Here is a 12,048-nt window from a genome sequence, read left to right on the forward strand (position 1 = left end):
GAGGCAGAAGGGGGCTGAAGAAAAAGAAAAGAGGGCTTAGCCTGGGAAGGACTTTTGGAGGAGATGTGCCTTCAATAAGGCTTTGAAGCTGGGGAGAGTAATTGCCTGTTGCATATGAGGAGGGAGGGCATTCTAGGCCAGAGGCAGGATGTGGGTTAGAGGTCAGCAGCGAGATAGATGAGATCAAGGTGTAGTGAGATGGTTAGCATTAGAGAAGTAAAGTGTGTAGCTGGGTTGTAGTAGGAAAGTAGTGAGGTGAGATAGGAGGGGGAAAGGTGATTGAATAGATACAAGATAATCAGGTTAGACATAGCCCTTATCTCCCATGGGCTCACATTCTTAATAGGAGGCAGAACAAGAATTTAATCTCCATTTTACAGATGAGGAAATGGAGAAATTAAGTGACTTGCCCAAGGTAATGCAGCAGGTGAGCGACAGTCAGGATTAGAACCCAGATTCTCTGATTCCTTGGCCTACACTCTCTCCACTAGGCTACTCTACTTCTCCACCTCATTCATTCATTCATTCAATAGTATTTATTGAGCGCTTACTATATGCAGAGCACTGTACTAAGCACTTGGAATGTACAAATCGGTAACAGATACAGTCCCTGCCCTATGACGGGCTTACAGTCTAATCGGGGGAGACAGACAGACGAGAACAATGGCAATAAATAGAATCAAGGCGAAGAACATCTCATTAAAGCAATAGCAAATAAATAGAATCAGGGTGATATACATCTCACTAACAAAATAAATAGGGTAATGGAGATATATACAGTTTGAGCGGACGAGTACAGTGCTGAGGGAATGGGAGAGGGGGAGGAGCAAAGGGAAAGGGGGGAGAAGAGGGTTTAGCTGCACCTCCACCCACAGCCCCTCACATCCAATAAGTACAGTATGACAGATAAAAGTGATTATAGTTTTGAAAACTCTTTTAGTTCTTCTGAATGCCACCATAAAAATTCAAGTTATTAGCATCATTATCCTTTGCTTTGGACAATTAAATGTATATAATAAAATATAAAAGCTTTCTCATTAGGCCTGCTGGGAGTTTGAGAAGGGTTAGTTAGTCAATGCTAGACCCTTGTAGACATTGAGCACCTACTGTTGGCAGTATGCCGAACTAGGTGCCCGATGGCATAATGCAGAAATAAGACACTGTTCCTGCCCCTGGGAAGCTTACACTCTAACAGGGGAGACTCGTGAACAGTACTTGCCATATATCTATTAGGTAAACAGGTAAGAACTTAGATATAAATGAAAAAAAATGCAATGAAATAAATGGATAACTAACAAACAGATGTGCCTCCAAATGCTGATGGGATAACGTGACCAGGAAGGAAGTAGGTATATGGGCAAGCTGTAAAATGGGCTTGCGGAATCCACATCATCAAGAATAAAAGCCTTACAGATTTTTATAATGCTATTTTGTTGTTAATATAATGCTTATTATTGTTAAGCAGTTACTTTGTGCCAGACACTGTATTAAGTCCTGAGGTATATTCATGCTAATCAGGTTGGACAGGGTCCTTGGCCCATATGGGGCTCATGGTCTTAATCCCCATTTTACGAATGAGGTATCTGAGGCTCAGAGAAGTGAAGCGACTTGCCCCAGGCCACACAGCAGACAAGTGGTAAAACTAGAATTAGAACACAGGTCTTTCTGACATCCCGGCCCATGGTTTATCCATTAGGCTATGCCAGGTGGGCATAAATTCAGGCATTGGGTGGGGATGAAGTGCCCCAGCACTGAAAGTGTTATTAGAAGTGGGCTGTTTGCTAATAAGATATCAGATAATCGGGGGCTGCTTGATTATCAGATGAGTCAAACCTTTCATGGCTTGCCTTTCTGCTACTGACCCAATCAGTCTTGCCAGCACTTCCCAAGAATTTGACTTTCTCAGTGCCCATCCTACTGCTGAGGACTCTGCCATATTTGGGTCATTGTGGACCCCACCTACACAGTGACGGCAACTCCACAGGAATCAATTGGTCAAGATTGCAGTGCCACTTACTAGAGTTTTCTGCTTGGGAAAATGCCAGATAATGCAGCCTTTTCTGAATGGTTGTCCATAAATTCAAGTTATCGGGATCAACAACAAGGGCAGGGCAAAGGTTGAGGATGCTCCACTTCCACACGATGCACATTGAGGACCAAAAGGACCACGATCTGCCGGACTCCCGGGGTTACGATGGCAAGGATGGACAGGCTGCTGCTGCCACTCAGAGAATGTGTAAGGGCAGCACACTATGAATACTGCCATCAAGAAAGGAATGACTCTAATAATAATTGCGCTATTTGTTAGAGGCCTACTAGGTCGAAGGAATGAACTAAGATAAATACGGTCAGATCGGACACAGCCCCGTCCCACACCTGGCTAAAGGGAAGGAAGAGCAGATATTTAATCCTTATGTAGCAGATTAGAGAATTGGGGCACAGAGAAGTGATTTGCCCAAGGCCACATAGCAGGCAAATGGTAGACCTAAGAGCCCAGACCCGTGTTTATTCTACTAGGTTGTGCTACTCTCTTTGCGGTAAAGCTTCCACAGGGACGAGAAGGCAAAAGAGCGAATAACGCCAGACACTGCAAACCTTAAACATGACAATGCAACGAAAGACAGCTTTTTGTGTGCACAATGTTTCTGAGACCGAGGATACTCCTCTGGCCTTTTCAGCCACACACCCACTTGTAGGTGAACTTCGTCCTCAGTGAGGGCTTCTTCCAATATGAAGGGTGTGTGTGTTTTCCTCTCCTCTCCTCAGCGTTTCTATTCCATGAGGCAGGAGAAGCCCACTGGATCTCAGTATAGTGTTTGTGAATCTCTGGGTTTGAACGAGTCTTCCCTCAGGTTACAGGTCCCGGCTCCCTACTACCCTTACAGTAAAACATGCAGCAGCAAGCTCAAACCCAGGAACAACCAGTATAACAAGAAATTTTTTAAATGAGGGGAGAGAGACTCAGTCCAGAGGGGCCTGAGGTAGGCCTGGAGTCCGGGGGATGGATTAAATCGTGCCTCAAGGCCCCTTTCAGCTAAATTACTGCCTTCTCTAGGTTGTTCAGATCAGCTTAAAGTGATGGCCTGGATCGTATTTCCAGTCAGATTGGAAAGACAGAGACTCCACAAGCAAGAGGACTCTCCAGAAAACACAGCTAGGCCCCAGAGGAAACACTTCATCGGTCTTAGGAGATGTGCCCTAACAAAATGGGGAAGGGAAGAAGAGAGGGGCGTGCAGACAGGAAAGATTGCCGACGGGCAGACCTCTTTCACGTTACAGATTGTAGTCAATGGGACAAATTGCTCTTGGGAGTCAACTGGTGGCCAGTTCTTCCTGAGCCATCTTGGGGAGCTGCCCCCTAGGAGCCTCTCCAGCCCCCAGGAGCTGTGTTGTCTAGTCTACTAATACTCTTCAAAACCCTACTTAAAGCTCACCTCCTCCAAGAGGCCTTCCCAGACTGAGCTCCCCTTTTCCCTCTGCTCCCCCTCTACCCCCACCTTCACCTCTCCTCAGCTAAGCCCTCTTTTCCCCCCTTTCCCTCTGCTCCTCCCCCTCTCCCTTCCCCTCCCCTCAGCACTGTGCTCAACCCCTCAACTGTATATATTTTCATTAGCCTATTTATCTTGTTAATGAGATATACATCACCTTGATTCTATTTATTTGCTATTGTTTTAATGAGATGTTCATCCCCTCGATTCTATTTATTGTTATTGTTCTTGTCTGTCTCCCCCAATTAGACTGTAAGCCCTTCAAAGGGCAGGGACTGTCTCTACCTGTTACCGATTAGTACATTCCAAGCGCTTAGTACAGTGCTCTGCACATAGTAAGCGCTCAATAAATGAATGAGTACAGTGGCCCCCTGCCCTGCAGCCCATGCAAGGCCAGAAGGAGTCGGGCAGGGCAGCATGTTTGGGGCCAGTGGGAAAAGGCCGTCCGGAACTCAGTTGTCCCCTGAGCCTCGGGAAACGGCCTCACCTCTAAGCACAGTGCCCCGCCCCTCCCTCCCCCAGTGTCCAAGGTCATATACCCTTTCCCCTTTGTGTGTGTGTGGGGGGTGTTTTCATGGTTCAGTACAGCCACTTCCCTTCTCTGTGCCTCAGTTCCCTTATCTGCAAAATGGAGATACAATACCTGTTCCCCTTCCTACTTAGACTGTGAGCCCCTTATGGGACCAAATTATCTTGACTCTACCCCATCGCTTAGTACAGTGCTTGGCACCTAATAAGCACTTAACAAATGCCATTATTATTATTATTTTAGGAGTTAGTTATATTTCTCCCTACCATTCAAGGATAAACCTGCGGATATTTCTTCTGATGGGGAGGGGTTAATGAAATCTGATTTATAATTGCTTGAGGGAGGGTAATATTTGGATAAATCAGACTCTATCTCCCGCCCTGTAGAAAGCCACCTGTGATTGATGATGTCAGATCCAAAGTCTTGGATCTTAGTGGATAGAGCACAGGCCTGGGAATTTGAAGGACTTGCCTGGGTTCTAATCCTGGCTCCTCCACTTGTCTGCTGTGTGTGACCTTGGGCGAATCACTTCACTTCTCTGGGCCTCAGTTATCTCATCTGTAAAATGGGGATTACCACTGTGAGCTCCATGTAGGACAGGGACTGAGTCCAACCTGATAGGTTTGTATCTACCCAGTGCTTAATACAGTGCCCGTAGTAAGCACTTCACAACCTGTCTAATGCATCTGATGGGTTTTTAGACATTTCCAGCTTGCAACCAAGAGTGACCTGAGGGGCCAATGCCATCAAAGGGTCCTTGACCAAATGCCAACTGGGAGGCCTTGGATTTCAGAATACAATCACGTACCTGAGTGATAGTGATAGCAGCTGTGTCGGCTTTAAAGAAAAGGGAAACAGCTTGGTATCGGTGGAGATCTCGGTCCAAGACGGAGCCTGTGGGAACGTGCTGAAGGTAGGGACTCTTCACCCCATTTCCTCTGGCGTTTCAGTTGAGTTGCCGGGCAGTCGTTGAAATCCTGGGTGGGATTTTGCTGGGAGGGGACCATTCTTTCCTTCATCGGTTCTTTCGTGACATAAGGAAAACCTTTTCCATGCCGACGGCTTCTCTTTAGGGTTCTGCCTCCACTCATCTGGACGTTTAGGTGATGTTTCTGAAATCAACTGAATGGCTCATATTGACTATGACAAACATATTGTCTCAAGTTTCTAAAGCTTGAGTGTGAACATTGGTGTGACACGGGCTCCAAAGTGGGGAACGTTGTAATACTTCTGTCTAGTGGATTCAGATTGATCCAAGTGGCATATACTTTTAACAAAAAATGGTATTTTTTACACTTACTAGGTGCCAGGCACTGTACTAATCGCTGGGGTGGATACAAGCAAATCAACTTGGACACACAGGGCTCACTGTCTTCATTCCCATTTTACAGAGGAGGAAAATGAGGCAGAGAGAAGTGAAGTGACTTGCCCAAGGTAACACATCAGACAAGTGTCAGAACGGGGATTAGAACTCAGATCCTTCTGACTCCCAGGCTCGTGCTCTGTCCACCAGGCCGTGTTGCTTCTAGTACTTCAAGATGCTGTTCCATGGGTTTGGGTCGGAGGAAGGAGGGGAGAGGTGGTCCTGGGCTGGGCTTAAACCTACAACCAACATTCCAAACTCCTGCCATAACCTCCGTCCAGTAGTGGAGGGGCTGAGAATCAAGACTTGTAGTCTGCTTGTGGGCAGGAGACCCAGGAATGATTTCCAATTTGGCTTGCATGCAAAGGATATGGGTAGGACTAAAGAGAGAGGCAGCAAACTGATGGCTCCTTCACTCGCTTTGACCAGCTTCCTCAAAGACAATCAAAATCTGCCCCCGTCTTGTCCTACCAAGAATACTTCTGTCTTGCGTAGTTAAATTCCTGTTCTGGGCTTAGGAATGGACTGCAAACTGTCCTTGAAAATCCATTTTATAAAGATCTTCGGGGTTGCAGCTTGAAAAAAGAAATGCAGTTAATTTATGACGTTGATAATAATAAGGGTATTTGTTAAGCACTTACTATATATCAGGCACTGAGGTAGATACAACACAATCAGATCAGACAGAGTCTTTCTCTCTGAGGAGAGTCACAGTCTACAAAGGAGGGAGAACAGGTTTTTTAATCCCCATTTTACAGATGAGTAAACTGAGGCTCAGCAAAGTCAAATGATGTGCCCAAAGTCACCCAGCAGACAAGAGGCAGAGGTGGGATTAGAACTCAGTCCTCTGACTCTCAGTCCGGTGCTCTAAGGGACAGCCTCCCAGCTTTCCTCTGTTTTAGGGGTTATGTTGTTGCAGAATCTCTGCAAGAGAAGCAGTGTGGCCTAGTAGAAATAGCATAAGCTGGGAGTTCTGATCCTGGCTCAGCCACTCATCTGCTGGGTGACCTTGGGCAAGTCACTTAACTTCTCTGAGCCTCAGTTACCTCATCTATAAAATAGGGATTAAGAACTGTGAGGCCCATGTGAGACAGGGACTAGGTCCAACCTGGTTATCTTGAATCTACCCCACCGCTCAGTACATTTCCTGGCACATAGTAAGTTCTTAAATACCATTTTGAAAAAAGTATTTGGGGAAACCCACACTTTAGTACTCATTATGTCCAGTGCTGAGCGTGCACACACCATTTACTCTGACACTAGAGAAGCAGTATGGCCTAGTGGACAGAGCATGGCCCTGGAAGTCAGAAGGACCTGGGTTCCAATACCAGTTCTGTCACTTGTCTGCTGGGTGACTTTGGGCCAGTCACTTCACTTTTCTGTGCCTCTGTTCCCTCATCTGTCAAAAGGGGATTAAGACTGTGAGCCCCACGTGGGACATGAACTGTGTCCAACCTGATTATCTTGTATCTACTATACAATGCTTAGTACAGTGCCTTGCACATAGTAAGCACTTAACAGATATCATTAACACAACAAAAACGACACTGTATTACAATCTTTTGGAGGAATATTCCCCCACAATCCTGCCACCACATTCTAGCCAAAACACGATCTGGTAAAACCGAGCGGGTACCGACTAACTCGATTTGGCAAGAATCTGGAATCCTCTTTTCCCCCCACCATAGACAAATGGAACACATGCCATCTATAGCATCACTCTCTCTGTGGTCAGTGAGGTCATCATCAGAGACACCAAACTCTATGTCAACTTCCAATGTGCCTACCCACTAGACATGAAAGTCAGTCTCAAAACTGCGACCAAACCCACCGTCAGATAAGCCTCTGCTCATTAACAAGAAATCTATCCTGATGCACGATATGATCAATTTCCAGTCTTAAGCCATAGGAAGTTTTTTCTTGTTTAGTGGTCCCTACTAGAGAATCAGCGTGGCCTGATGGATAGAACACAGGCCTGGGAGTCAGAAGGACCTGCATTCTAATCCCATCTCTGCCATTTTTCTGCCGTGTGACGTTGGGTAAATCACTTAATCTCTCTGTGCCTCAGTTACCTTATCTGAAAAAAGGGGATTAAGACTGTCACGCCCGAGTGGGGCATGAATTGTGTCCTACGTTATTAGCTTATATCTACCCCAGCCCTTAGTCCAATGTCTGACACATAGTAAGTGATTAACAAATACCATTAAAAATAAATGAAAATAATTAAAAAAAACCTGGAGAACGCTTAATTTCCAAAGGCTTAAAGAAAGCTGTTCAAATATTTAGGCTACCAGGAAGAATGTGTGTGCAGGTGTTTTGCAGTGTTTCCCACAAGGCTTCACTGGGAGAAATACACCTGGATCTCACAATGCTACCAACTCTTCCCACAAAAAACACCCACCACAGGAGACATTCAATCCCTTTTTTTTTCTTCATCAGACAGTTACACTTTGGGTTTGCTCACCAGGACTTCAGTGCCATGAGAAATTTTAAGAAATAAGGATTTGATTTTCATAAAGAAGGATTCGGTGTAACCCAAATGAGTCCGTCCGATCAGGTCAACCTACTCTAATGTATTCTCCCAAGTGCTTAGTACAGTGCTTTGCACACAGTAAGTGCTCAGTAAAAACCATTCATTGATTGACTGAGAGTAGCTAATTGAGAGGAGTTCCAGCTACTCCTGAATAGGGCGAGCAAATGGCAGGCAGAGGTATGGCTGGATGCTCGTGCTGCCAGTGACACTGGGAAGATCCTTATGGCAGTCAGCTGCCAGGTAAATTATTTAAAAAAATAATTTCTATCATTTTTTCAGCTTGACCTGCCATTCTTCATCACCACGACTCTGTTATGATCTATTCACTCCTAATTTCCATTTTCCCACCCAACACCAGTCCAGGACCCCTCCCTCCTCCACCCAGAACCTTCCCAGTCCCTGTCTTTCATTTGAAACTTCTCCCTCTCTATTGTCTAGTCAAAGTTAATAATAATAATAATACTAATAATGTTGGTATTTGTTAAGCGCTTACTATGTGAAGAGCAGTGTTCTAAGTGCTGGGGTAGATACAGGGTAATCAGGTTGTCCCATGTGAGGCTCAGAGTTAATCCCCATTTTACAGATGAGGTAACTGAGGCACAGAGAAGTTAAGTGACGCCCACAGTCACACAGCTGACAAGTGGCAGATCTGGGATTCGAACCCATGACCTCTGACTCCCAAGCCCAGGCTCTTTCCACTGAGCCACGCTGCTTCTCTGTTCCTGCTGCCTGGGTCTCACCCTAACATTTGCTGCTCCAGTTTCCCAAAGCTGTGGGGAGGTGGGGAGGTGGGACAGGTAGGGATGGTGGGATGACACCCACGCAGCAGAGAGAGGGATTGGGGAAGTCAGGGGGACAAGGTGAGATATTCTTTAGAGAGGGACATGGGAACCAGGACAGCAGGGAGAAATCAAGGGAATGAGCCACAGGGATGAGGACTGTAAAAAGGGCAAGTTAAAAAAATGGCAGTATAAAAACAAGTTTGGGTCAGAGAGAGCAGGGTGAGTGATAATAATAATAACTGTGGTATTTGTTACTTACTATGTACCAGTGCTTACTACATACCAGTCACCCAAGAAAGCACTGGTGTGGAATCAAGCAAATCAGGTTCCAACATGGGGCATGCAGACCTAATCCCCATTTTACAGACGAGGTAACTGAGGCCCGGAGAAGTCACAGAGCAGATAAGTGGTGGAGCCGGGATCAGAACCCATGATCTTCTGACTCCCAGGCCCGGCTTCTATCCACTATGCCATGCTGGGGGCTGAGGACATGGGGTAGTAAAAAGATGATTTACCTGGCACTAGCTGACTTCAGCTTATATCTTAAGTTGTATCAAGCCCAGTGCTTAGAATAGTGCTTGGCACACAGGAAAAGCTTAACAGGTACCATAATCAATGTCGTCGGGGAAGACTTTCGATGCCTTTGGCAGTGACAGCATGAGAATAAATAATAGCTGTGCTATTTGTTTAGTGATTGCTACGTGTTTGATTTGACCGACTGATTGATCTGACGTTCCATAGATCCGGTAGCAGTCTCCCTGTCAACCTTGTATCTAATCCTGTGCTCTCCCTCACTATAGTTCTCTGAATATCAGTGTGGCCGATGCGGGAGAGTTTACGGTGAGAATGGCCCTCTTCAAAAACCCAGACTTCACAAAGCCAATCGAGGGATCGACGGCAGTGCTGCCTGTGGAGGCCACACTTTATGTGGGCACCGTCTTGGATGAGGGAGACGCATCCAGATTCAATCTGCTCATGAAGAACTGCTACGCCACCCCCACTAAAAGTTCCATGGATCCCCTGAAGCATTTCATCATTCAGAACAGGTATGCCCAGATAGAGAGCCATGCCAAACTGCCTCCCAATTCAGCCCAGATCTTTAGGAAGCTCTAATTATTTATATTAATGTCCGTCTCCCCCTCTAGACTGTAAGCTCATTATGGGCAGATACTGTGTCTATTTATTGGTATATTGTACTCTCCCAAGTGCTTAGTACAGTACACTGCACAGTGCTTGTTTATTGTTATAGTGTATTGTCCCAAGCAGTTAGTACAGTGCTCTGCACACAGAGAGCTCTCAATAAATATGATTGACTGACTGACAACACAAACCATATTGTTGGAGTGGACGTGGCCAGATTTCCCATCAACCCGAGGTTGTCACTAGGAAAATAACTGTGTGAATTTCCTTGACTTCTTTCGTATATCTCCGTTTGCTTGCATGTTTTAGTCATCGTTATGCCTCTGACTGATAAGTCCCCATTAACAAGGAAACATGCTTAGTTAAAGTGATGACATTTAGTCGATGTTTACCTGTGCCAAGCACTGTGCCAATCGCTGGGGTGGATGCAATGTAATCAGATTGGATTCAATCTCTATCCCCCGGGTTCATAATCAAAAAGTAGTAGTAATAATATTTATAAAGTGTTTACTGTGTGTAGCACACTGTACTAAACCCTGGGAGAGAATACACAGGAGGGAAATAGACACCGTCTTTGGCTTCAGAGGGCTCACAGTCTAAGACAGGTAGGGAAGGAGTGCAGGTATTTTATCCCCAGTTTACAGACGAGAAGACTGAGGCTAAGAGAGATTAGCACCTTGCCCAAGGCATCCCGGAGATCACTGGCAGAGCTGGGACTAGAACACAGATGTCCTAACCACCATTAGGCCAAACTGCTGATCCTGAGGACCTCCTCACCAGGACTCTGAGCCCAGTAGGAGCTCAGAAACATTACTGGCTGACATCAGAACTCCGGCAAAAAAGTAACAATGTTCACATTTACCTCCTAGTTGTCCGAACCTGCTTGATTCTACCATACAAATGGAGGAGAATGGGGAGTCCTCACAAGGCCGGTTTTCTATTCAAATGTTCCAGTTTGCTGGAAACCATGACCTCGTCTACTTGCACTGTGAGATTTATCTGTGCGACTAACTCACTGAGCAGTGCAAACCAGTAAGTACAACTCTGCGTGGGCTCCTTGAGCAACGAGAGGAATGCCACCTGGTGTGTTAGAGGCCACCCGGAGAAAACCGTCAGGGAAGGCGACTGGCTCCAAGGAGGTTACATCCTGAAATAGCTTACACAAGGAACCCAACTTTCACTTGGGGTTTGGACTATCCAGTTTACCATCCTGCAAACCTCTGGGGTCTGGAGACAAACAGCACTCATCTGCTGGACTGATCGGAGGGCAGGGATGAAGAATGTGTAGGAGGAACAGGATGGGGAAAATCAGGAAAGGGAATCTGATAAGTCTGAATTGGATAGGATGGGGAGCCGAGGACGAGGGGCTCGATATTAAAGAGGAGGAAAGAGAAGGAGACCATATCACTAGCGAGGTGGAGGTTGGTGATGAGCACATTTCTTTAGATCGGCTGAACAAAAATTGTCAGAAGCCAGGGCTGACTGGAATTAAGCCTGCCAAGACAGGGGGCTACTGAATTAAATGCATCTAATAAAAGGTCCCCCTAATAAAAACTCTCTCTCTTCAACCCGTCACAGTCTTGCTCAAGGTTTGGCTCCCAGAGTGGGGACGTCATAGATCTGGATCGGGTTTTGGACTTGGGGCCCATCGTCAGGAAAGGTAAAACATTTGGATGATAACTAGGTCAGGCATGGGATATGTGGAGAACAGAGACTGAATTAAAGTCTGAAATGAGCAAGGTTGTGAAGAGCTCATAAGAAAGAACAAAAGAATAGACAACTGTGTCAGTCAATCAATCAATAATATGTATTCAGTCCTTACTGGGCACAGAGCACAGAAGTAAGTGCTTGAGAGAGTACTGAAGAGTTTGTAGACACAATTCCTGCCCTTGAGGGGCTTACAATTCAACCCTGCACAATCTGGGCAGTCACATGCTTGGAGGCAGGAGGTTAAACTTGAAGACCTCTCGAGGTCCTTCTTAACCCCTTGATCCTGCAAACTGAATCCAAATTGGAAGCTACCATTCACAGAATAAAGCCCAACTGCTTTTTCCTTAACCGTGGCCTTAGGCATCTGATCTGGGATTCAATATGCACTGTATTAGAAATTGAATTACAATGAATGAAGCCATTACCGAGTGTTTTTTTTTCAACCTAGTCCCAGATCTGCCTCTATCCAGATGCACAAGAGGTGTCTTCACAGTCATTACTGA

The 12,048-nt window shown here is 45.8% G+C and overlaps 1 pseudogene; it reads left to right on the plus strand.

The window, feature by feature from the left end:
* The first annotated feature begins 2,142 nt into the window (after nucleotides 1–2,142).
* LOC100077467 lies at nucleotides 2,143–11,533 on the plus strand (annotated as a pseudogene).
* Nucleotides 11,534–12,048: the final 515 nt, after the last annotated feature.

This window comes from Ornithorhynchus anatinus, chromosome 2, assembly GCF_004115215.2.
Source record: "Ornithorhynchus anatinus isolate Pmale09 chromosome 2, mOrnAna1.pri.v4, whole genome shotgun sequence".
NCBI lineage: Eukaryota > Metazoa > Chordata > Mammalia > Monotremata > Ornithorhynchidae > Ornithorhynchus > Ornithorhynchus anatinus.